A 27,997-nucleotide genomic window follows, 5' to 3' on the forward strand; every position below is an offset into this window, starting at 1 on the left:
ATGCAGAGGCTCAAGAGAATGATGCAGAGGCTCAAGGGAGTGATGCAGAGGCTTAAGAGAGTGAAGCAGAGGCTGAAGAGAGTGATGCAGAGGCTTAAGAGAGTGATGCAGACGACAAAGAGAGGGAATCAGAGGCTTAAGAGAGTGATGCAGAGGCTTACTAGAGTGTTGCAGAGGCTCAAGAGAGGGATACAGAGGCTCATGAGAGTGATGCAGACGACAAAGAGAGGGAATCAGAGGCTTAAGAGAGTGATGCAGAGGCTTACTAGAGTGTTGCAGAGGCTCAAGAGAGGGATACAGAGGCTCATGAGAGTGATGCAGAGGCTCAAGAGAGTTATGCAGAGGCTCATGAGAGTGATGCAGAGGGTTAGGAGAATGATGCAGAGGCTCAAGAGCGGGATGCATAGGCTTGGGAGAGTGATGCAAATGCTCACGAGAGGGATGCAGAGGCTCATGAGAGGGATGCAGGAGTTCAAGAAAGGGATGCAGAGTCTCAAGAGAGTGATGCAGAGGCTTAAGAGAGGGATGCAGAGGCTCAAGAGAATGATGAAGAGGCTAAAGAGAGTGCTGTAGAGGCTCAAGAGAGGGATGCTGAGGCTCCAGAGAGGGATGCAGAGGCTCCAGAGATTTATGCAGAGGCTGAAGAGAGTTATGCAGAGGCTCAAGAGAATGATGTAGAGGCTTAAGAGAGGGATGCAGAGGCTCAGGAGAATGATGCAGAGGCTCAAGGGAGTGATGCAGACGATCAAGAGAGGGATGCAGAGGCTTAAGAGAGTGATGCAGAGGTTCAAGAGAGTGATGTAGAGGCTCAAGCGAGTGATGGAGAGGTTCAAGAGAGTGATGCAGACGCTGAGGAGAGTGATGCAGAGGCTCAAGAGAGTGATGCATAGGATAAAGAGAGTGATGCAGAGGGTCTTGAGAGTGATGCAGAGGCTCAAGAGAGTGATGCAGAGGCTCAAGAGAGTGATGCAGAGGAGTATGAGCATGATGCAGAGGAGTATGAGCATGATGCAGAGGCCCGAGAGAGTGATGCAGAGGCCTCAAGCGAGGGATTCAGAGGCTGAAGAGAGTGATGCAGAGGCTCAAGAGAGTGATTCAGGGGCTTACGAGAGTGATGCAGAGGCTTAAGAGAGTGATGCCGAGGCTTAAGAGACGGATGCAGAGGCTCAAGAGAGGGATGCAGAGGCTCAAGAGAGAGATGAAGAGGCTCAAGAGAGGGATGCAGAGGCTCAAGTGAGGGATGCAGAGGCACAAGAGAAAGATGCAGAGGCTCAAGAGAGGGATGCAGAGGCTAAAGAGAGTGATGCAGAGGCTCAAGAGAGTTCTGCAGAGGCTCAAGAGAGTGATGCATAGTCTTACGAGAGTGATGCAGATGATCAAGAGAGTGATGCAGAGGCTTACGAGAGTGATGCAGAGGCTGAAGAGAGAGATGTATAGGCTTAAGAGAGGGATGCTGAGGCTCCAGAGAGGGATGCAGAGGCTCCAGAGATTTATGCAGAGGCTGAAGAGAGTTATGCAGAGGCTCAAGAGAATGATGTAGAGGCTTAAGAGAGGGATGCAGAGGCTCAGGAGAATGATGCAGAGGCTCAAGGGAGTGATGCAGACGATCAAGAGAGGGATGCAGAGGCTTAAGAGAGTGATGCAGAGGTTCAAGAGAGTGATGTAGAGACTCAAGAGAGTGATGCAGAGGTTCAAGAGAGTGATGCAGACGCTGAGGAGAGTGATGCAGACGCTGAGGAGAGTGATGCAGAGGCTCAAGAGAGTGATGCATAGGATAAAGAGAGTGATGCAGAGGGTCTAGAGAGTGATGCAGAGGCTCAAGAGAGTGATGCAGAGGCTCAAGAGAGTGATGCAGAGGAGTATGAGCATGGTGCAGAGGAGTATGAGCATGATGCAGAGGCCCGAGAGAGTGATGCAGAGGCCTCAAGCGAGGGATTCAGAGGCTGAAGAGAGTGATGCAGAGGCTCAAGAGAGTGATTCAGAGGCTTACGAGAGTGATGCCGAGGCTTAAGAAACGGATGCAGAGGCTCAAGAGAGAGATGAAGAGGCTCAAGAGAGGGATGCAGAGGCTCAAGTGAGGGATGCAGAGGCACAAGAGAAAGATGCAGAGGCTCAAGAGAGGGATGCAGAGGCTAAAGAGAGTGATGCAGAGGCTCAAGAGAGTTTTGCAGAGGCTCAAGAGAGTGATGCATAGGCTTACGAGAGTGATGCAGATGATCAAGAGAGTGATGCAGAGGCTTACGAGAGTGATGCAGAGGCTGAAGAGAGTGATGCATAGGCTCAAGAGAGTAATGCAGAGTCTCAAGAGAGGGATGCAGAGGCTCAAGAGAGGGAAGCAGAGGCTCAAGTGAGGGATGCAGAGGCTCAAGAGAGTGATGCAGAGGCTCAAGAGAGTGATGCATAGGCTCAAGGGAGTGATGTAGATGCTTAAGAGAGGGATGCTGAGGCTCAAGAGAAGGATGTAGAGGCTCAAGAGAGTAATGCAGAAGCTCAAGAGAGTGATGCAGAGGCTCAAGAGAGGGATGCAGAGACTTAAGAGAGTGATGCAGAGGTTTAAGGGAGGGATGCAGAGGCTCAAGAGAGGGATGCAGAGGTTCAAGAGAGGGATGCAGAGGCTCAAGAGAGGGAAGCAGAGGCTCAAGTGAGGGGATGCAGAGGCACAAGAGAGGAATGCAGAGGCTCTTGAGAGTGATGCAAACGCTCAAGAGAGGGATGCAGGAGTTCAAGAGAGGGATGCAGAGGCTCAAGAGAGTGATGCAGAGGCTTAAGAGAGGGATGCAGAGGCTAAGTGAGTGAAGCAGAGCCTTAGGAGAGGGATGCAGAGGCACAAGAAAATGATGAAGAGGCTCAAGAGAGTGCTGCTGAGGCTCAGGAGAGGGGTGCTGAGGCTCCAGAGAGGGATGCAGAGGCTCCAGAGAGTGATGCAGAGGCTGAAGTGAGAGATGCAGAGGCTTAAGAGAGTGACGGAGAGGCTCAAGAGAGTGATGCAGAGGCTTAAGAGAGTGACTCAGAAGCTCAAGAGAGTTATGCAGAGGCTCAAGAGAATGATGTAGAGGCTTAAGAGAAGGATGCAGAGGCTCAAGAGAATGATGCAGAGGCTCAAGGGAGTGATGCAGAGGCTTAAGAGAGTGAAGCAGAGGCTGAAGAGAGTGATGCAGAGGCTTAAGAGAGTGATGCAGACGATAAAGAGAGGGAATCAGAGGCTTAAGAGAGTGTCGCAGAGGCTTACTAGAGTGTTGCAGAGGCTCAAAAGAGGGATACAGAGGCTCATGAGAGTGATGCAGAGGCTCAAGAGAGGGATGCATAGGCTTAGGAGTGTTATGCAGAGGCTCATGAGAGTGATGCAGAGGGTTAGGAGAATGATGCAGAGGCTCAAGAGAGTGATGCAGAGGCTTAAGAGAGGGTTGCAGAGGGTCAAGAAAGGGATGCAGAGGCTCGTCAGAGTGATGCAGAGGCTCAAGAGCGGGATGCATAGGCTTGGGAGAGTGATGCAAAGGCTCACGAGTGGGATGCCGAGGCTCATGAGAGGGATGCAGAGGCTCAAGAGAGTGATGCAGAGGCTTAAGAGACGGATGCAGAGGCTCATGAGAGGGATGCAGAGGCTCAAGTGAGGGATGCAGAGGCACAAGAGAGGGACGCAGAGGCTCTTGGAAGTGATGCAGAGGCTCCAGAGAGGGATGCAGAGGCTTAAGAGAGTGATGCAAAGGCTCAAGAGAGGGATGCAGAGCCTTAAGAGAGGGATGCAGAGGCTCAAGAGAGGGATGCAGAGGCTTAAGAGAGTGATGCAAAGGCTCAAGAGACGGATGCAGAGGCTCATGAGAGGGATGCAGAGGCTCAAGAGATGGATGCAGGAGCTCAAGAGAGAGATGCAGAGGCTCAAGAGAGTGATTCAGAGGCTTACGAGAGTGATGCAGAGGCTCAAGAGAGTGATTCAGAGGCCTACGAGAGTGATGCAGAGGCTTAAGAGAGTGATGCAGAGGCTTAAAAGGCGGATGAAGAGGCTCATGAGTGGGATGCAGAGGCTAAAGTGAGGGATGCAGAGGCACAAGAGAGGGACGCAGAGGCTCTTGAGAGTAATGCAGAGGCTCCAGAGAGGGATGCAGAGGCTTAAGAGAGTGATGCAATGGCTCAAGAGAGGGATGCAGAGGCTTAAGAGAGGGATGCAGAGGCTAAAGAGAGGGATGCAGAGGCTAAAGAGAGGGATGCAGAGGCTTAAGAGAGTGATGCAAAGGCTCAAGAGAGGGATGCAGAGGCTCATGAGAGGGATACAGGAGTTTAAGAGTGGGATGCAGAGGCTCAAGAGAGTGATGCAGACGCTTAAGAGAGGGATGCAGAGGGTCAAGAGAGTGATGGTGAGGCTCAAGAGAATGAAGAAGAGGCTCAAGAGAGTGCTGCAGAGGCTCAAGAGAGGGATGCTGAGGCTCCATAGAGGGATGCAGAGGGTGAAGAGAGAGATGCAGAGGCTTAAGAGAGGGATTCAGAGGCTCAAGAGATTGATGCATAGGCTGAAGAGAATGATGTAGAGGCTTAAGAGAGGGATGCAGAGGCTCAAGAGAATGATGCAGAGGCTCAAGAGAGTGATGCAGAGGATCAAGAGAGGGATGCTAAGGCTCCAGAGAAAATAAATAAAATGATGCAAACACATAATTGATTAGAAATTAACCTTAAATACTTCATTTTCAATCAACTATTTGTTTCTCGTTAAAATACTGAGTAAGATATTGAAATGGGAGAAGTTCTGTTTTTATTGCATATATCGACGTTTCAGCCAGATTAGAGCGGTTTTACGTGTACAGCTTACATCGGTAATATAAACGGAAAATCAGGAACATTTTAGTTAATTCTAATGAAAACACATTGATTTTTATCATTTGTATTGGAAACAACATTGACATATGTTTTTTTTGGATCTAAATAATACGAAACCTCGCTCTATGATTTGAAGTTAAAGTCCTCAAATATGGTAAAATAGTGACTTTTTTCACGTTTTTTATTTAGTGTGATTTTACGTAAATACATTCGTTTTTACCAATTATTCGATACTACTTCATGTTTTCCCACGATATGTGATTTGGCCTTCATATCTCAGAATTTCGCAAATTTTGAATTTTTATCAAGTTTCTTGCATTTTGTTTTGTACTAAAAATCATCGAATTTTGCAATATTTTGACGTTTATCATCCCCATTTCCTTTATGTGATTTAAACAAAATATCATCGAATATGGCATTATTTGTCGTTTTTCCACGTTTTTGTGAATTTTCAGCTTTTTAGTATTAATTCATTAAATATACAATAAAAATGATGCAAATACATAATTGATTAGATAATAACCTTAAATACTTTATTTTCAATCATCTATTTGTTTGTCGTTAAAGTACTGAGTAAGATATTGAAAAGGGGAGAAGTTCGGTTTTTATTGCATAGATCGACTTTTCAGCCGGAATAGAGTGGTTATACGTGTACATCTTCCATCGGTAATATAAACTGAAAATCAGGAACATTTTAGTTAATTCTAATGAAAACACTTTGATTTTTATCATTTGTATTGGAAACAACATTTTCATGTCTTTTCTTGGATCTATATAATACGAAACCTCGCTCTATGATTCGAAGTTAAAATCATCAAATTTGGTATAATAGTGACTTTTTCACGTTCATCATTTAGTTTGATATTACGTAAATATATTCATTTTTTTACCCATATTTCGATACTATTTCATGTAGTATCACGATATGTGATTTAGCCTTCAAATCTCAGAATTTCGCATAATATTGCATTTTAAGCAAGTTTTCTTGCATTTTGTTTCGTACTAAAAATCATCGAATTTAGTAATATTTTGACGATTATCATCCCCCCCCTTTTCCTTTATGTGATATAAACAAAATATCATCGAATTAGGCAATATTTTGCCGTTTTTCCACGTTTTTGTGAATTTTCAGTTTATTGTTATTAATTCAATAAATATGCAATAAAAATGATGCAAACACATAATTGATTAGATAATAACCTTAAATACTTCATTTTCAATCATCTATTTGTTTGTCGTTAAAATACTGAGTAAGATATTGAAAAGGGGAGAAGTTCGGTTTTTATTGCATATATCGATTTTTCAGCCGGAATAGAGCGGTTTTTCGTGTACATCTTCCATCGGTAATATAAACGGAAAATCAGGAACATTTTAGTTAATTCTAATGAAAACACATTGATTTTTATCATTGTATTGGAAACAACATTGTCATATGTCTTTTCTTGGATCTAAATAATACGAAACCTCGCCTCATGATTCGAAGTTAAAATCCTCATATTTGGTATAATAGTGACTTTTTTCACGTTTTTCATGTAGTTTGATATTACGTAAATATATTCATTTTTACCAATATTTCGATACTATTTCATATAGTATCACGATATGTGATTTGGCCTTCAAATCTCAGAATTTCGCATAATATTGCATTTTAAGCAAGTTTTCTTGCATTTTGTTTCGTACGAAAAATCATCGAATATAGCAATATTTTCACGTTTATCATACCCTTTTCGTTTATGTGATTTAAACAAAGTATCATCGATATAAGCAAGATTTTACCGTTCTTCCACGTTTTTGTGAATTTTCCGTTTATTGTTATTAATTCATTAAATCTAAGATAAAAATGATGCAAACACATAATTGATTCGAAATTAACCTTAAATACTTAATTTTCAATCAACTATTTGTTTCTCGTTAAAATACCGAGTAAGATATTAAAAAGGGGAGAAGTTCTGTTTTTATTGCATATATGGACGTTTCAGCCGGATTAGAGCGGTTTTACGTGTACATCTTCCATCGGTAATATAAACGGGAAATCAGGAACATTTTAGTTAATTCTAATGAAAACACATTGATTTTTATCATTTGTATTGGAAACAACATTGTCATGTCTTTTTTTGGATCTAAATAATACGAAACCTCGCTCTATGATTTGAAGTTAAAATCCTCAAATATGGTAAAATAGTGACTTTTTTCTCGTTTTTTATGTAGTATGATTTTACGTAAATATATTCGTTTTTACCAATTATTCGATACTTCATGTTTTCTCACGATATGTGATTTGGCCTTCATATCTCAGAATTTCGCAAATTTTGCATTTTATAAAGTTTCTTGCAATTTGTTTTGTACAAAAAATCATCGAATTTTGCAATAATTTGACGTTAATCATCCCCACTTCCTTTGTGATTTAAACAAAAAATCATCGAATTAGGCAATATTTTGCGTTTTTCAACGTTTTTGTGAATTTTTAGTTTATTAGTATTAATTCATTATATATACAATAAAAATGAAGCAAACACATAATTGATTAGATAATAACCTTAAATACTTTATTTTCAATCATCTATTTGTTTCTCGTTAAAATACTGAGTAAGATATTGAAAAAGGGAGAAGTTTGGTTTTTCTTGCATATATCGACTTTTCAGCCGGAATAGAGCGGTTTTACGTGTACATCTTCCATCGGTAATATAAACGGAAAATCAGGAACATTTTAGTTAATTCTAATGAAAACACATTCATTTTTATCATTTGTATTGGAAACAACATTGTCATATGTCTTTTCTTGGATCTAATTAATACGAAACCTCGCTTCATGATTCGAAGTAAAAATCCTCAAATTTGGTATAATAGTGACTTTTTCACGTTTTTCAAATAGTTTGATATTACGTAAATATATTCATTTTTACCAATATTTCGATACTATTTCATATAGTATCACGATATGTGATTTGGCCTTCAAATCTCAGAATTTCGCATAATATTGCATTTTAAGCAAGTTTTCTTGCATTTTGTTTCGTACGAAAAATCATCGAATTTAGCAATATTTTCACGTTTATCATCCCCTTTTCCTTTATGTTATTTAAACAAAATATCGTCGAATTAGGCAAGATTCTACCGTTTTTCAACGTTTATGTGAATTTTCCGTTTATTGTTATTAATTCATTAAATATACGATAAAAATGATGCAAACACATAATTGATTACAAATTAACCTTAAATACTTCATTTTCAATCAACTATTTGTTTCTCGTTAAAATACTGAGTAAGATATTGAATAGGGGAGAAGTTCTGTTTTTATTGCATATATAGACGTTTCAGCCGGATTGGAGCGGTTTTACATGTACATCTTCCATCGGTAATATAAACGGAAAATCAGGAACATTTTAGTTAATTCCAATGAAAACACATTGATTTTTATCATTTGTATTGGAAACATCATTGTCATATGTCTTTTTTTGGATCTAAATAATACGAAACCTCGCTCTATGATTTGAAGTTAAAATCCTCAAATATGGTAAAATAGTGAATTTTTTCACGTTTTTTATGTAGTGTGATTTTACGTAAATATATTCGTTTTTACCAATTATTCGATACTACTTCATGTTTTCTCATGATATGTGATTTGGCCTTCATATCTCAGAATTTCGCAAATTTTGCATTTTATCAAGTTTCTTGCAATTTGTTTTCAAAATAGCCCAAACATCCCAAATTCGTCCATTGAGCCATACTTTGGAGCCAAATTCTGACTCTCAGCACGTATTCGCAGTTTGATTTTTTGAACTTTTATACCGAAAATATGCCAATTACGGAGAGCAGCAAGGATCACATTTTGCCCAAACCCTACCTGCAGTTTTTAAAATATCCCAAACATCCCAAATTCGACCCTTGATCCATATTTTGGAGCCAAATTCTGGTTCTCTGCCCGTATTCGCAGTTTGAAATTACGACTTTTATACTGAAAATATGCCAATTACTGACAGCTGCGATGGATCACATTATGACCAAACCCTCCCTGCAGTTTTTAAAATATCCCAAACATCCCAAATTCGACCCTTGAACCTTATTTTGGAGCTAAATTCTGGCTCTCTGCATGTATTCACATTTTGAAATAACGACTTTTTATTCTGAAAATATGCCAATTACTGAAAGCAGTGATGGGTCACATTTTGCTCAAACCCTCCCTGCAGTTTTCAAAAGAGCCCAAACCTCCCAAATTCGTCCCTTGAGCCATATTTTGGAGCCAAATACTGGCTCTCTCCAAATATTCGCAGTTTGAAATTACGAATTTTTATACCGAAAATATGTTAAATACTGAGAGCAGCGATAGGTCACATTTTGGCCAAACCACCCCCCAGCAGTTTTCAAAATATTCCAAACATCCATAATTCGACCCTGGAGCCTTATTTTGAAGCCAAATTTTGGCTCTTTGCACGTATTCCAAGTTTGAAATTACGACTTTTTATACTGAAAATATGCCAATTACTGAAAGTAGCGTTGCGTCACATTTTGCCAAAACCCCCCTTGCAATTTTCAAATATTCCAAACATCCCAAATTCGACCCTTGAGCCATATTTTGGAGCCAAATTCTGGCTCTCTGCACGTATTCGCAGTTTGAAATTATGACTTTTTATACTGAAAATATGCCAATTACGGAAAGCGGCGATGGATCACATTATGACCAAACCCTCCCTGCAGTTTTTAAAATATCCCAAACATCCCAAATTCGACCCTTGAATCATATTTTGGAGCTAAATTCTGGCTCTCTGCACGTATTCACATTTTGAAATAACGACTTTTTATTCTGAAAATATGCCAATTACTGAAAGCAGTGATGGGTCACATTTTGCCGTAACCCTCCCTGCAGTTTTCAAAAGAGCCCAAACATCTCAAATTCGTCCCTTGAGCCATATTTTGGAGCCAAATACTGGCTCTCTCCAAATATTCGCAGTTTGAAATTACAAATTTTTTTACCGAAAATATGTCACTATCTTGAGCCTCTGCATCACTCTCTTGAGCCTCTGCATCCTTCTCTTAAGCCTCTGCATCTCTCTCTTGATCATCTGCATCACTCTCGTAAGCCTCTGCATCACTCTCTTGACCCTCTGCATAACTCTCTTGAGCCTCTGCATCACTCTCTTGAGCCTCTGCATCCTTCTCTTGAGCTTCTGCAACACTCTCCTCAGCCTCTGCATCACTCTCTTAAGCCTCTGCATCACTCTCGTAAGCCTCTGCATCCCTCACTTTAGCCTCTGCATCCCTCTCAGGAGCCTCTGCATCTCTCTCTTGTGCCTTTACATCACTCGCTTAAACCAAAGCATCCCTCTCTTGAACTCCTGCATCCCTCTCAGGAGTTCTGCATCCCTCACATGAGCCTTTGCATCACCCTCTCAAGCCTCTGCATCCCTCTCTTGAGCCTCTGCGTCACTCTCAAGAGCCTCTGCATCACTCTCTTCAGCCTCTGCATCCCTCTCTTGAGCCTCTGCATCACTCTTTTCAGCCTCTGCATCACTCTTTTGAGCCTCTACATCCCTCTCTTGAGACTCTGCATCCCTCTCTTAAGCCTCTGCATCACTCCCTTGAGCCTCTGCATCACTATCTTGAGCCTCTGCATCACTCTCTTGAGTCTCTGCATCTTTCTCTTAAGCCTCTGCATCTCTCTCTTGATCATCTGCATCACTCTCGTAAGCCTCTGCATCACTCTCTTGACCCTCTGCATAACTCTCTTGAGCCTCTGCATCACTCTCTTGAGCCTCTGCATCCCTCTCTTGAGCCTCTGCAACACTCTCCTCAGCCTCTGCATCACTCTCTTAAGCCTCTGAATCCCTCTCTTGAAGCCTCTGCATCACTCTCTCGAGCCTCTGCATCACTCTCTTGATCCTCTGCATCACTCTCCTGAGCCTCTGCATCACTCTCTTGAACCTCTGCATCACTCTCTAGAGCCTCTGCATCACTCTCTTCAGTCCCTGCATCACTCTCGTTAGCCTCTACTTCCCTCTCTTGATCCTCTGCATCCCTCTCTTGAGCCTTTGCATCCCTCTCTTGAGCCTCTGCATCCCTCTCTTAAGCCTTTGCATCACTCTCTTAAGCCTCTGCATCACTCTCTTGAGCCTCTGCATCCCTCTCTTGAGCCTCTGCAACGCTCTCTTTTCAGCCTCTGCATCACTCTCGTAAGCCTCTGAATCCCTCTCTTGAAGCCTCTTCATCACTCTCTCGAGCCTCTGCATCACTCTCTTGATCCTCTGCATCACTCTCCTGAGCCTCTGCATCACTCTCTTGAGCCTCTGCATCACTCTCTAGAGCCTCTGCATCACTCTCTTCAGCCTCACTAGAAAATATGGCTCAAGTGTCGAACTTGGGATTTTTTGGATATTTTGAAAACTGCACGGAGGGTTTGGGCAAAATGTGATCCATCGCTGCTCTAAGTAATTGGTATATTTTCGGTAGAAAAATTCCTCATTTAAAACTGCGAATACGTGCAGAGAGCCAGAACTTCGCTCCAAAATATGCCGCAAGGGTGGAATTTGGGATGTTTGTGATATTTTGAAAACTGCAAAAAGGGGGTTTGGGCAAAATGTGATCCATTGCTGCTCTCCGTAATTGGCATATTTTCGGTATAAAAATTCATAGCTTCAAACTGCAAATACGTGCAGAGAGCCAGAATTTAGCTCCAAAATATGGCACAAGCTTTGAATTTGGGATGTTTAGGATATTTTGAAAACTGCAGGGAGGGTTTGTGCAGAATGTGATCCATCGCAGCTTTCAGTAATTGGCATATTTTCGGTTTAAAAAGTCGTAATTTCAAAATGCGAATACGTGCAGAGAGCCAGAATTTGGCTCCAAAATATGGCTCAAGCGTCGAATTGGGGATGTTTGAGATATTTTGAAAACTGCAGAGAGGGTTTGGGCAAAATGTAACCCATCGCCGCTTTCAGTAACTGGCATATTTTCGGTTTAAAAAGTTGTAATTTCAAAATGCGAATACGTGCAGAGAGCCAGAATTTGGCACAAAAATATGGCTCAAGGGTTGAATTTGGGATGCTTGGGTTATTATGAAAACTGACTGGTGGGTTTGGGCAAAATGTGAGCTATCGCTGCTTTCAGTAATAGACATATTTTCGGTATAAAAAGTCGTTATTTCAAACTCCGAAAACGTGCAGAAAGCCAGAATTTGGCTAGAAAATATGGTTCAAGGGTATAATATGGGATGTTTTCGATATTTTGAAAACTGCACGGAGGGTTTGGGCAGAATGTGATCCATCGTTGCTCTAAGTAATTGGTATATTTTCGGTTTAAAAATTCATTATTTCAAACTGCGAATACGTGCAGAGAGCCTGAATTTCGCTCCAAAATATGCCGCAAAGGTGGAATTTGGGTTGTTTGCGACATTTTGAAAACTGCAGGGGAGGGTTTTGGCAAAATGTGACCCATCGCTGCTCTCAGTAATTGGCATATTTTCGGTATAAAAAGACGTAATTTCAAACAGCGAATACGTGCAGAAAGCCAGAATTTGGCTCCAAAATATGGCTCAAGCTTCGAATTTGGGATGTTTGGGATATTTTGAAAACTGCAGGGGGGTGGGGGGTTTGGGCAAAATGTGACCTATCGCCGCTCTCAGTAATTGACATATTTTTGGTATAAAGATTCGTAATTTCAAACTGCGAATATGTGCAGAGAGCCATAATTTGGCTCCAAAATAAGGCTCCAGGGTCGAATTTGGGATGTTTGGGATATTTTAAAAACTGGAGGGAGGGTTGAGCAAAATGTGATCCATCGCCGCTATCCGTAATTGGCATATTTTCGGTATAAAAATTTGAAATTTCAAGCTGCGAATATTGGCAGATAGCCACAATTTGGATCCAAAATTTGGCTCAAGCGTGGCTCGAATTTTGGATGTTTGAGATGTTTTGAAAACTGCAGGGGGCTTAAGGCTTACGAGCCAGGCTCAAGAGAGTGATTCAGAGGATTAGGAGAGTGATGCAGAGACTTAAGAGAGTGATGCAGAGGCTTAAGAGAGGGATGCAGAGGCTCAAGAGAGGGATGCAGAGGCTCAGGAGAGGGATGCAGAGGCTCAAGAGAGGGAAGCAGAGGCTCAAGAGAGGGATGCATAGGCTTAAGATAGTGATGCAAAGGCTCAAGAGAAGGATGCAGGAGTTCAAGAGAGGGATGCAGAGGCTCAAGAGAGTGATGCAGAGGCTTAAGAGAGGGATGCAAAGGCTCAAGAGAGTGAAGCAGAGGCTTAGGAGAGGAATGCAGAGGCACAAGAAAATGATGAAGAGTCTCAAGAGAGTGCTGCTGAGGCTCAAGAGAGGGGTGCTGAGGCTCCAGAGAGGGATGCAGAGGCTCCAGGGAATGATGTAGAGGCTTAAGAGAGGGATGTAGAGGCTCAAGAGAATGATGCAGAGGCTCAAGCGAGTGATGCAGACGATCAAGATAGGGATGCAGGGGCTAAAGAGAGTGATGCAGAGGGTCAAGAGACGGATGTAGAGGCTCAAGAGAGTAATGCAGAGGCTCAAGAGAGGGATGCAAAGGCTGAAGAGAGTGATGCAGAGGCTCAAGAGAGGGATGCAGAGGCTCAAGAGAGTGATTCAGAGGATTACGAGAGTGATGCAGAGACTTCAGAGAGTGATGCAGAGGCTTAAGAGAGGGATGCAGAGGCTCAAGAGAGGTATGCAGAGGCTCAGGAGATGGAAGCAGGAGCTCAAGAGAGTGATGCAGAGGCTCAAGAGAGTGATTCAGAGGCTTACGAGAGTGATGCAGAGGCTGAAGAGAATGATGCAGGGGCTTGAGAGACGATGCAGAGGCTCATGAGAGGGATGCAGAGGCTCAAGTGAGGGATGCAGAGGGCACAAAAGAGGGACGCAGGAGGCTCTTGAGAGTGATGCACAGGCTCCAGAGAGGGATGCAGAGGCTTAAGAGAGGGATACATAGGCTCAAGAGAGGGATGCAGAGGCTTAAGAGAGTGATGCAAAGGCTCAAGAGAGGGATGCAGAGGCTCATGAGAGGGATGCTGAGGCTCAAGAGATGGATACAGGAGCTCAAGAGAGTGATGCCGAGGCTCAAGAGAGTGATGCAGAGGCTTTAGAGAGTGATGCAGAGGCCTAAAAGACGGATGCAGAGGCTCATGAGTGGGATGCAGAGGCTCAAGTGAGGGATGCAGAGGCACAAGAGAGCGACGCAGAGGCTCTTGACAGTGATGAAGAGCCTCCAGAGAGGGTTGCAGAGGCTTAAGAGAGTGATGCAAAGGCTCAAGAGAGGGGTATGCAGAGGTTTAAGAGAGGGATGCAGAGGCTAAAGAGAGGGATGGCAGAGGCTCAAGGAGAGTGATGCAAAGGCTCAAGAGAAGGATGCAGAGGCTCATGAGAGGGATGCATGAGTTCAAGAGTGGGATGCAGAGGCTCAATAGAGTGATGCAGAGGCTTAAGAGAGGGATGCAGAGGCTCAAGAGAGTGCTGCAGAGGCTCAAGAGAGGGATGCTGAGGCTCCAGAGAGGGATGCAGAGGGTGAAGAGAGAGATGCAGAGGCTTAAGAGAGTGATTCAGAGGCACAAGAGATTGATGCATAGGCTGAAGAGAATGATGTAGAGGCTTAAGAGAGGGATGCAGAGGCTCAAGAGAATGATGCAGAGGCTCAAGAGAGTGATGCAGAGGATAAAGAGAGGGATGCAGAGAGAAAAGAAAAAAGAAAAAAAAGAGAGAGGGAAAATTCACAAAAACGTGAAAAAACAGCAAAATATTGACTAATTCGATGATATTAGAAAAGACCAAAAAGATGATCCAAGAAAAGACATATGACAATGTCGTTTCCAATACAAATGATAAAAATCAATGTGTTTTCATTAGAATTAACTAAATGTTCCTGATTTCCGTTTATATTACCGATGGAAGATGTACACGTAAAACCACTCTAATCCGGCTGAAACGTCGATATATGCAATAAAAAACGAACTTCTCCCCTTTTCAATATCTTACTCAGTATTTTAAAGAGAAACAAATAGATGATTGAAAATGAAGTATTTAAGACTAATTTCTAATCAATTATATGTTTGCATCATTTTATCGTATATTTAATGAATAATAACAATGAACGGAAAATTCACAAAAACGTGAAAAAACAGCAAAATATTGCCTAATTCGATGATATTTTGTTTAAATCACATAAAGGAAAAGGGGATGATGAACCTCAAACTATTGCTAAATTCGATGATTTTTGTACAAAACAAAATGCAAGAAACTTGCTTAAAAATGCAAAATTTGTGAAATTCTGAGATATGAAGGCCAAATCACTAACCGTGAGAAAACATGAAGTAGTATCGAAATATTGGTAAAAACGAATATATTTACGTAAAATCACACTACATAAAAAACGTGAAAAAAGTCACTATTTTACCATATTTGAGAATTTTAACTGCGAATCATAAAGCGAGATTTCGTATTATTTAGATCCAAGAAAAGACATATGACAATGTTGTTTCCAATACAAATGATAAAAATCAATGTTGTTTCCAATACAAATGATAAAAATCAATGTTGTTTCCAATACAAATGATAAAAATCAATGTTGTTTCCAATACAAATGATAAAAATCAATGTGTTTTCATTAGAATTAACTAAAAGGTTCCTGATTTTCCGTTTATATTACCGATGGAAGTATTACACGTAAAACCGCTCCATTCCGGCTGAAACGTCGATATATGCAATAAAACCGAACTTCTCCCCTTTTCAATATCTTACTCAGTATTTTAACGAGAAACAAATAGATGATTAAAAATAAAGTATTTAAGGTTAATTTCTAATCAATTATGTGTTTGCATCATTTTTATGTATATTTATTGAATTAATAACAATAAACTGAAAATTCACAAAAACGTGGATAAACAGCAAAATATTGCCTAATTCGATGATATTTTGTTTATATCACATAAAGGAAAAGGGGGATGATAAACGTCAAAATATTACTAAATTTGATGATTTTTAGTACGAAACAAAATTCAAGAAAACTTGCTTAAAATGTAATATTATGCGAAATTCTTATATATGAAGGCAAAATCACATATCGTGATACTACATGAAATAGTATCGAAATATTGGTAAAAATGAATATATATACGTAATATCATGAAAAACGTGAAAAAAGTCACTATTATACCAAATTTGAGGATTTTACCTTCGAATCAAAAAGCGAGGTTTCGTATTATTTAGATCGAAGAAAAGACATATGACAATGTTGTTTCCAATACAAATGATAAAAATCAATGTGTTTTCATTAGAATTAACTAAAATGTTCCTGATTTTCCTCTTATTTACCGATGGAAGATGTACACGTAAAACGGCTCTATTCCGGCTGAAACGTCGATATATGCAATAAAAACCGAACTTCTCCCCTTTTCAATATCTTACTCAGTATTTTAACGAGAAACAAATAGATGATTGAAAATGAAGTATTTAAGGTTAATATCTAATCAATTATGTGTTTGCATGATTTTTATCGTATTTTTAATGAATTAATACCAATAAACTGAAAATTCTCAAAAACGTGGAAAAATGGCAAAATATTGCCTAATTCGATGATATTTTGTTTAAATCACATAAAGGAAATGGGGATGAAAAACGTCAAAATATTGCTAAATTCGATGATTTTTAGTACGAAACAAAATGCAAGAAACTTTCTTAAAAATTCAAAATTTGCGAAATTCTGAGATATGAATGCCAAATCACATATCATTTGAAAATATGAAGTAGTATCGAAATATTGGTAAAACGAATAAATTTACGTAAAATCACACTTCATAAAAAACGTAAAAAAAAGTCAATATTTTACCATATTTGAGGGTTTTAACTTCAAATCATAGAGCGAGGTTTCGTATTATTTAGATCCAAGAAAAGACATATGACAATGTTGTTTCCAATACAAATGATAAAAATCAATGTGTTTTCATTAGAATTAACTAAAATGTTCCTGATTTTTCGTTTATATTACCGATGGAAGATGTACACGTAAAACCACTCTAATCCGGCTGAAACGTCGATATATGCAATAAAAAACGAACTTCTCCCCTTTTCAATATCTTACTCAGTATTTTAACGAGAAACAAATAGATGATTGAAAATGAAGTATTTAAGACTAATTTCTAATCAATTATGTGTTTGCATCATTTTTATCGTATATTTAATGAATTAATAACAATAAACGGAAAATTCACAAAAACGTGAAAAAATAGCAAAATATTGCCTAATTCGATGATATTTTGTTTAAATCACATAATGGAAAAGGGGATGATAAACGTCAAAATATTGCTAAATTCGATGATTTTTAGTACGAAACAAAATGCAAAAAAACTTGCTTAAAATGCAATATTATGCGAAATTCTGAGATATGAAGGCCAAATCACATATCGTGATGGGGGGGTGGACAGGCCTCCTCCCGATTGTGCTTCAAATAACAGCCACCTACTGGAGAAAAACCAGTGCCCTATAACACCGAGGGTCACCTCCCCCTCTAGGTCCACTGCACCTGCATTTGGTCACCAAGGCTGAACCAACAGGCGTGCTTCAGGGGCGCGCGCGCCAACACAGACAAACACTGGTCAGGCGCGCCAACAACACAAACACTGGTCCGGCGCGCCAACAACACAAACACTACCTTAAATGTTGAGAAGGGCAGGACGCCCCTGACGGGTTGCTCCGAGTCGTTGTTGATAGGAACTGGTGTAGGGTCCATGCTGGGGGAACAGTTGAGCATGCTAAACTTCTGTGTTTACGACTCGCTGAGCAGCAGTGAGCAGCGTTTTGTAAGAGAGCAGCTGTTGGCTTGTCGGGAAGAGGGCCACGCAGTCTGCGTCCGAGTTTATATAACCTCGGCTCGTTGCGCGCGCAGCTTGGGGCGGTTACAATCAGCTTCCAGACGTACGTTTTCTCTTCCCCTCAGAAAACCCACCGTTTTTGGGAAAAACAGTGTTCTTATAAGGAAATAGGCCGGGAGTCATTGCATTAGACAATCATCGGCTAGAAATGAGGGGTCCATGAGCTAGAGCTCGATCCAGCAGGCACAAATACGTGAGTACTCACACACACACACACACTTTATTATTACGTACTCAAGAAACATTTAACATTTATACAAAGAGCAGTTAACTGGACACGCCGGGCACAACTCCCTAACCCCAGGGAAGTGACGGCTAGCTGCTACTATACACAACACAACAATAACACATCTTTCTCCTCAGAAGGAGTAGAGGGCGCGGGAGGGGGGTGGGTGGTGGCGGGGGGGAACCTCCTCATTATTGAGGTATGCTGCTGCCTCACGCTTAAATCTCTCTTCGGCAGCAACAGCTCGCTTCACAGCCTCAGCTCTATGCTTGGGTAACTTCCTCATTGCGTTTTTGATCACCATCTTCTCTCCCATTTTTGCGGTCATAGTAGCCTGTGCCTTTGCGATCCTCCTCATGTCCTTGGCATAGTTGATGTCGATGGAGGAGGGAGAGGAGAGGGAGGAGGAGCTTGTGACAGGAACACTGCTCATGATGCCGGTCTGGTGTAACCTACCACGCACACCCAACTTGTCCAGCCATAATTATATCCTAGATAACAAATAAAATAGTTAACTGGTTATATATTAATACTAACCAGTCATGGTAGAGGGTATAGGTGAGAGTAGTGGTGTTAGTTGTGTTGGTGTTGATGATGGTCATTGGGATGATGGTGGTTATGGTGGAGGTGGTGGTGTTGATGATGGTGGTCATTGTGATGATGGTGGTAATGGTGGAGGTGGTGATGGTGATGATAGTGGTGTTGATGATGGTGGTCATTGTGATGATGGTGGTTATGGTGGAGGAGATGGTGATAGTGGTGGTGATGATAGTGGTGTTGATGGTGATGATGGTGGTCATTGTGATGATGGTGGTTATGGTGGAGATGGTGATGGTGATGATAGTGGTGATGATGGTGGTCATTGTGATGATGGAGGTTATGGTGGAGGTGGTGATGGTGATGATAGTGGTCATTGTGATGATGGTGGTTATGGTGGAGGTGGTGATGGTGATGATAGTGGTGTTGATGGTGATGATGGTGGTCAATGTGATGATGGTGGTTATGGTGAAGGTGGTGATGGTGATGATAGTGGTGTTGATGGTGATGATGGTGGTCATTGTGATGATGGTGGAGGAGGTGATGGTGATGATAGTGGTGATGATAGTGGCCATTGAGATGATGGTGGTTATGGTGATAGTGATAGTGGTGGTGATGGTGATGATAGTGGTCATTGTGATGATGGTGGTTATGGTGGAGGTGGTGATGGTGATGATAGTGATGTTGATGGTGGTCATTGTGATGATGGTGGTTATGGTGGAGGTGGTGATAGTGATAGTGGTGGTGATGGTTGATGGTGATGATGGTGGTTATGGTGGAGGAGGTGATGGTGATGATAGTGGTGTTGATGGTGATGATGGTGATGATAGTGGTCATTGTGGAGGTGATGATAGTGGTGGAGATGGTGATGGTGGTAGTGGGGGTTATGGTGGAGGTGGTGATGGTGATGATAGTGGTCATTGTGATGATAGTGGTTATGGTGGAGGTGGTGATGGTGATGATAGTGGTGTTGATGGTGATGATGGTGGTCATTGTGATGATGGTGGTTATGGTGGAGGAGGTGATGGTGATGATAGTGGTCATTGTGATGATGGTGGTTATGGAGGAGGAGGTGATGGTGATGATAGTGGTGTTGATGGTGATGATGGTGGTCATTGTGGAGGTGATGATAGTGGTGGAGATGGTGATGGTGGTTGTGGGAGTGATGATGGTGGTTATGGTGGAGGTGGTGATGGTGGTGGTGGTGGTAGTGAGGGTGATGGTGGTGAAGGTAGTGATGGTGGTGGTTGTGGAAGTGATGGTGATACTGTTGGTGGTGGTGATGGTGGTGATGGTTATAGTGAAGGGGTGGTGGTGGTGATAGTAGGTAGTGAAAAGAGCTAGTCGGAGGGACGCGATGGAAGGCAAAGAGAGGGAGGTGAGGGAAGCTAGTGAGAGGGAGGTGAGAGAAGCTAGTGAGAGGGAGGAGAGGGTGATGGAGCGAAGTACAGTTAATGACGTCAAGACCTGTGCGGAAGCTCAGGTCAGGTATACTGCAGTACCCAGAGTGTCAGGTATACTACAGTACCCAGAGTGTCAGGTATACTACAGTACCCAGAGTGTCAGGTATACTACAGTACCCAGAGTGTCAGGTATACTACAGTACCCAGAGTGTCAGGTATACTACAGTACCCAGAGTGTCAGGTATACTACAGTACCCAGAGTGTCAGGTATACTACAGTACCCAGAGTGTCAGGTATACTACAGTACCCAGAGTGTCAGGTATACTACAGTACCCAGAGTGTCAGGTATACTACAGTACCCAGAGTGTCAGGTATACTACAGTACCCAGAGTGTCAGGTATACTACAGTACCCAGAGTGTCAGGTATACTACAGTACCCAGAGTGTCAGGTATACTACAGTACCCAGAGTGTCAGGTATACTACAGTACCCAGAGTGCAGGTATACTACTGTACCCAGAGTGAGTGTCAGGTATACTACAGTACCCAGAGTGTGTCAGGTATACTACAGTACCCAGAGTGAGTGTCAGGTATACTACAGTACCCAGAGTGTCAGGTATACTACAGTACCCAGAGTGAGTGTCAGGTATACTACAGTACCCAGAGTGTCAGGTATACTACAGTACCAGAGTGTCAGGTATACTACAGGACCCAGAGTGAGTGTCAGGTATACTACAGGACCCAGAGTGAGTGTCAGGTATACTACAGACCCAGAGTGAGTGTCAGGTATACTACAGACCCAGAGTGAGTGTCAGGTATACTACAGACCCAGAGTGAGTGTCAGGTATACTACAGTACCCAGAGTGAGTGTCAGGTATACTACAGTACCCAGAGTGTCAGGTATACTACATACCCAGAGTGAGTGTCAGGTATACTACAGGACCCAGAGTGGTGTCAGGTATACTACAGTACCCAGAGTGTCAGGTATACTACAGTACCCAGAGTGAGTGTCAGGTATGCTACAGTACCCAGAGTGTCAGGTATACTACAGGACCCAGAGTGTCAGGTATACTACAAGACCCAGAGTGAGTGTCAGGTATACTACAGTACCCAGGTGAGTTTCAGGTATGCTACTGGACCCAGAGTGAGTGTCAGGTATACTATAGTACCCAGAGTGTCAGGTATACTACAGTACCCAGAGTGAGTGTCAGGTATGCTACAGTACCCAGAGTGTCAGGTATACTACAGTACCCAGAGTGAGTTTCAGGTATGCTACTGGACCCAGAGTGAGTGTCAGGTATACTACAGTACCCAGAGTGTCAGGTATACTACAGTACCCAGAGTGAGTGTCAGGTATACTACAGGACCTAGAGTGAGTATCAGGTATACTACAGTACCCAGAATGAGTGTCAGGTATACTACAGGACACAGAGTGAGTGTCAGGTATACTACAGTACCCAGAGTGAGTGTCAGGTATACTACAGTACCCAGAGTGAGTGTCAGGTATACTACAGGACCCAGAGTGTCATGTATACTACAGTACCCAGAGTGAGTGTCAGGTATACTACAGGACCCAGAGTGAGTGTCAGGTATACTACAGGACACAGAGTGAGTGTCAGGTATACTACAGTACCCAGAGTGAGTGTCAGGTATACTACAGTACCCAAAGTGAGTGTCAGGTATACTACAGTACCCGGAGGGAGTGTTAGGTATACTACAATACCCAGAGTGTCAGGTATACTCCGGTACCTTGAGGGAGTGTCAGGTATACTACAGTACCCAGAGTGTCAGGTATACTACATTACCCAGAGTGAGTTTCAGGTATACTACATTACCCAGAGTGAGTGTCAGGTATACTACAGTACCCAGAGTGAGTGTCAGGTATACTACAGGACCCAGAGTGAGTGTCAGGTATATTACAGGACCTAGAGTGAGTGTCAGGTATACTACAGTACCAAGAGTGAGTGTCAGGTATACTACAGTACCCAGAGTGAGTGTCAGGAAGTGTAGTGAAGATGGTTACTGTGATGACGACAGTATATAGTGAAGATGGTTGCTGTGATGAAGACTGTGTATAGTGAAGATGGTTACAGTGGTGAAGACTGTGTGTAGTGAAGATGGTTACTGTGATGAAGACAGTGTATAGTGAAGATGGTTACTGTGATGAAGACTGTGTGTAGTGAAGATGGTTACTGTGATGAAGACTGTGTATAGTGAAGATGGTTACTGTGATGAAGACTGTGTGTAGTGAAGATGGTTACTGTGATGAAGACTGTGTATAGTGAAGATGGTTACTGTGATGAAGACAGTGTGTAGTGAAGATGTTACTGTGATGAAGACTGTGTAGTGAAGATGGTTACTGTGATGAAGACTGTGTAGTGAAGATGGTTACTGTGATGAAGACTGTGTGAGTGAAGATGGTTACTGTGATGAAGACTGTGTATAGTGAAGATGGTTACTGTGATGAAGACTGTGTGTAGTGAAGATGTTACTGTGATGAAGACTGTGTATAGTGAAGATGGTTACTGTGATGAAGATGGTTACTCTGATGAAGACAGTGTATAGTGAAGATGGTTACAGTGATGAAGACTGTGTGTAGTGAAGATTTGACCTCCATCACCCGAACACAGGATACTCCATCTTGTTTAATGTATATTACACACACACACACACACACACACACACACACACACACACACACACACACACACACACACACACACACACACACACACACACACACACACATACAGTACCGCACATGAGACTGCTATACAAACTTGAGAGGCAGGCAGGAGCATGCGGAAAGGCCTAGTATAGGTGAAGAACTACCTAACAGGAAGGAGCCAGAGGGTAATGGTAAGGGGCGAGAAGTCGGACTGGCGAACAGTAACAAGTGGAGTACCTGAAGAGGGAGTACACTCCCTCCGGGTACTGTAGTATACCTGACACTCACTCTGGGTACTGTAGTATACCTGACACTCACTCTGGGTACTGTAGTATAAGTGACACTCACTCTGGGTCCTGTAGTATACCTGACACTCACTCTGGGTCCTGTAGTATACCTGGGTCCGGTAGTATACCTGTAGTATATCATCACAGTAACCATCTTCACTATACACACAGTCTTCATCACAGTAACCATCTTCCAGGCTTAAGAGAGGGAAGCAGAGGCTCAAGTGAGGGGATGCAGAGGCACAAGAGAGGAATGCAGAGGCTCTTGAGAGTGATGCAGAGGCTCAAGAGAGGGATGCGTAGGCTTAAGATAGTGATGCAAAGGCTCAAGAGAGGGATGCAGGAGAGAATATGCAGGATGCATATTAGTCTCTGCATAACTCTTTTTAGCCTCTGCATCACTCTCTTGAGCCTCTGCATCACTCTCTTCGGCCTCTGCATCACTCTCTTGAGCCTCTGCAACACTCTCTTCAGCCTCTGCATCACTCTCTTAAGCCTCTGCATCACTCTCTTTGGCCTCTGCATCACTCTCTTAAGCCTCTGCTTCCTTTTCTTGATACTCTGCATCACTCTCATGAGCCTCTGGATCCCTCTCATAAGCCTCTGCATCACTCTCTTGAGCCTCTGCATCCCTCTCTTAAGCCTCTGCATCACACTTTTGAGAGTAATTTCTAATTCTAATGAAAACACATTGATTTTTATCATTTGTATTGGAAACAACATTGTCATATGTCTTTTCTTGGATCTAAATAATACGAAACCTCTCTCTATGATTTGAAGTTAAAACCCTCAAATTTGGTAAAATAGTGACTTTTTTTACGTTTTTTATGAAGTGTGATTTTACGTAAATTTATTCGTTTTTACCAATATTTCGATACTACTTCATATTTTCCTACGATATGTGATTTGGCCTTCATATCTCAGAATTTCGCAAATTTTGTATTTTTAAGAAAGTTTCTTGCATTTTGTTTCGTACTAAAAATCATCGAATTTAGCAATATTTTGACGTTTATCATCCCCATTTCCTTTATGTGATTTAAACAAAATATCATCGAATTAGGCAATATTTTGCCGTTTTTCCACGTTTTTGAGAATTTTCAGTTTATTGTTATTTATTCAATAAATATACGATAAAAATGATGCAAACACATAATTGATTAGAAATTAACCTTAAAATATTTCATTTTCAATCATTTATTTGTTTCTCGTTAAAATACTGAGTAAGATATTGAAAAGGGCAGAAGTTCGGTTTTATTGCATATATCTACGTTTCAGCCGGAATAGAGCGGTTTTACGTGTACATCTTCCATCGGTATTATAAACGGAAAATCATTAACATTTTAGTTAATTCTAATGAAAACACATTGATTTATATCATTTGTATTGGAAACAACATTGTCATATGTCTTTTCTTGGATCTAAATAATACGAAATCTCGCTTTATGATTCGAAGTTAAAATCCTCAAATATGGTAAAATAGTGACTTTTTTCACGTTTTTTATGTAGTGTGATTTTAAGGCTTAAGAGAGTGATGCAGAGGCTTAAGAGAGTGATGCAGAGGCTTAAGATTGAGATGCAGACGCTCAAGAGAGGGCTGCAGAGGCTCAGGAGAGGGGATGCAGAGGCACAAGAGAGGGATGCAGAGGCTCGTGAGAGTGATGCAGAGGCTTAAGAGAGGGATGCATAGGCTTGGGAGAGTGATGCAAAGGCTCACGAGAGGGATGCAAAGGCTCAAGAGAATGACGAAGAGGCTAAAGGGAGTGCTGTAGAGGCTCAAGAGAGGGATGCTGAGACTCCAGAGAGGGATGCAGAGGCTCCAGAGAGTTATGCAGAGGCTGAAGAGAGTGATGTAGAGGCTCAAGAGAGTGATGCAGAGGCTTAAGAGAGTGACTCAGAAGCTCAAGAGAGTTAAGCAGAGGCTTAAGAGAGGGATGCAGAGGCTCAAGAGAGTGATGCAGAGGCTTAAGAGAGTGATGCAGAGGCTTAAGATTGAGATGCAGAGGCTCAAGAGAGGGATGCAGAGGCTCAAGAGAGGGGATGCAGAGGCACAAGAGAGGGATGCAGAGGCTCGTGAGAGTGATGCAGAGGCTCAAGAGAGGGATGCATAGGCTTGGGAGAGTGATGCAAAGGCTCACGAGAGGGATGCTGAGGCTGAAGAGAATGATGAAGAGGCTAAAGGGAGTGCTGTAGAGGCTCAAGAGAGGGATGCTGAGGCTCCAGAGAGGGATGCAGAGGCTCCAGAGAGTTATGCAGAGGCTGAAGAGAGTGATGTAGAGGCTCAAGAGAGTGATGCAGAGGCTTAAGAGAGTGACTCAGAAGCTCAAGAGAGTTATGCAGAGGCTCAAGAGAATGATGTAGAGGCTTAAGAGAGGGATGCAGAGGCTCAGGAGAATGATGCAGAGGCTCAAGGGAGTGATACTGAGGCTTAAGAGAGTGAAGCAGAGGCTGAAGAGAGTGATGCAGAGGCTTAATAGAGTGATGCAGACGACAAAGAGAGGGAATCAGAGGCTTAAGAGAGTGATGCAGAGGCTTACTAGAGCGTTGCAGAGGCTCAAGAGAGGGATACAGAGGCTCATGAGAGTGATGCAGAGGCTCAAGAGAGTTATGCAGAGGCTCATGAGAGTGATGCAGAGGGTTAGGAGAATAATGCAGAGGCTCAAGAGAGTGATGCAGAGGCTTAAGAGAGTGATGCAGAGGCTTAAGAGAGGGATGCAGAGGCTCAAGAGAGGGATGCAAAGGCTCAAGAGAGGGGATGCAGAGGCACAAGAGAGGGATGCAGAGGCTCGTGGGAGTGATCCAGAGGCTCAAGAGCGGGATGCATAGGCTTGGGAGAGTGATGCAAATGCTCACGAGAGGGATGCAGAGGCTCATGAGAGGGATGCAGGAGTTCAAGAGAGGGATGCAGAGGCTCAAGAGAGTGATGCAGAGGCTTAAGAGAGGGATGCAGAGGCTCAAGAGAGTGATGCAGAGGGTTAGGAGAGGGATGCAGAGGCTCAAGAGAGTGATGAAGAGGCTAAAGAGAGTGCTGTAGAGGCTCAAGAGAGGGATGCTGAGGCTCCAGAGAGGGATGCAGAGGCTCCAGAGATTTATGCAGAGGCTGAAGAGAGTTATGCAGAGGCTCAAGAGAATGATGTAGAGGCTTAAGAGAGGGATGCAGAGGCTCAGGAGAATGATGCAGAGGCTCAAGGGAGTGATGCAGACGATCAAGAGAGGGATGCAGAGGCTTAAGAGAGTGATGCAGAGGTTCAAGAGAGTGATGTAGAGGCTCAAGAGAGTGATGCAGAGGTTCAAGAGAGTGATGCAGAGGCTGAGGAGAGTGATGCAGAGGCTCAAGAGAGTGATGCATATGATAAAGAGAGTGATGCAGAGGGTCTAGAGAGTGATGCAGAGGCTCAAGAGAGTGATGCAGAGGCTCAAGAGAGTGATGCAGAGGAGTTTGAGCGTGATGCAGAGGAGTTTGAGCGTGATGCAGAGGCTCAAGAGAGTTATGCAGAGGCTCATGAGAGTGATGCAGAGGGTTAGGAGAATGATGCAGAGGCTCAAGAGAGTGATGCAGAGGCTCCAGAGATTTATGCAGAGGCTGAAGAGAGTTATGCAGAGGCTCAAGAGAATGATGTAGAGGCTTAAGAGAGGGATGCAGAGGCTCAGGAGAATGATGCAGAGGCTCAAGGGAGTGATGCAGACGATCAAGAGAGGGATGCAGAGGCTTAAGAGAGTAATGCAGAGGTTCAAGAGAGTGATGTAGAGGCTCAAGAGAGTGATGCAGAGGTTCAAGAGAGTGATGCAGAGGCTGAGGAGAGTGATGCAGAGTCTCAAGAGAGTGATGCATATGATAAAGAGAGTGATGCAGAGGGTCTAGAGAGTGATGCAGAGGCTCAAGAGAGTGATGCAGAGGCTCAATCCCTCTCTTGATCGTCTGCATCACTCCCTTGAGCCTCTGCATCATTCTCCTGAGCCTCTGCATCCCTCTCTTAAGCCTCTACATTATTCTCTTGAGCCTCTGCATAACTCTCTTCAGCCTCTGCATAAATCTCTGGAGCCTCTGCATCACTCTCTTGAGCCTCTGCATCATTCTCCTAACCCTCTGCATCACTCTCATGAGCCTCTGCATAACTCTCTTGAGCCTCTGCATCACGCTCAAACTCCTCTGCATCACGCTCAAACTCCTCTGCATCACTCTCTTGAGCCTCTGCATCACTCTCTTGAGCCTCTGCATCACTCTCTAGACCCTCTGCATCACTCTCTTTATCATATGCATCACTCTCTTGAACCTCTGCATCACTCTCCTCAGCCTCTGCATCACTCTCTTGAACCTCTGCATCACTCTCTTGAGCCTCTACATCACTCTCTTGAACCTCTGCATCACTCTCTTAAGCCTCTGCATCCCTCTCTTGATCGTCTGCATCACTCCCTTGAGCCTCTGCATCATTCTCCTGAGCCTCTGCATCCCTCTCTTAAGCCTCTACATCATTCTCTTGAGCCTCTGCATAACTCTCTTCAGCCTCTGCATAAAGCTCTGGAGCCTCTGCATCCCTCTCTGGAGCCTCAGCATCCCTCTCTTGAGCCTCTACAGCACTCTCTTTAGCCTCTTCATCACTCTCTTGAGCCTCTGCATCCCTCTCCTAACCCTCTGCATCACTCTCTTGAGCCTCTGCATCCCTCTCTTAAGCCTCTGCATCACTCTCTTGAGCCTCTGCATCCCTCTCTTGAACTCCTGCATCCCTCTCATGAGCCTCTGCATCCCTCTCGTGAGCATTTGCATCACTCTCCCAAGCCTATGCATCCCGCTCTTGAGCCTCTGGAACACTCCCACGAGCCTCTGCATCCCTCTCTTGTGCCTCTGCATCCCCTCTCTTGAGCCTTTGCATCCCTCTCTTGAGCCTCTGCATCCCTCTCTTAAGCCTCTGCATCACTCTCTTAAGCCTCTGCATCACTCTCTTGAGCCTCTGCATCATTCTCCTAACCCTCTGCATCACTCTCATGAGCCTCTGCATAACTCTCTTGAGCCTCTGCATCACTCTCATGAGCCTCTGTATCCCTCTCTTGAGCCTCTGCAACACTCTAGTAAGCCTCTGCATCACTCTCTTAAGCCTCTGATTCCCTCTCTTTGTCGTCTGCATCACTCTCTTAAGCCTCTGCATCACTCTCTTCAGCCTCTGCTTCACTCTCTTAAGCCTCTGTATCACTCCCTTGAGCCTCTGCATCATTCTCTG

The sequence above is a fragment of the Procambarus clarkii genome, chromosome 56 (genome assembly GCF_040958095.1).
Source record: "Procambarus clarkii isolate CNS0578487 chromosome 56, FALCON_Pclarkii_2.0, whole genome shotgun sequence".
Taxonomy (NCBI): Eukaryota; Metazoa; Arthropoda; class Malacostraca; order Decapoda; family Cambaridae; genus Procambarus; species Procambarus clarkii.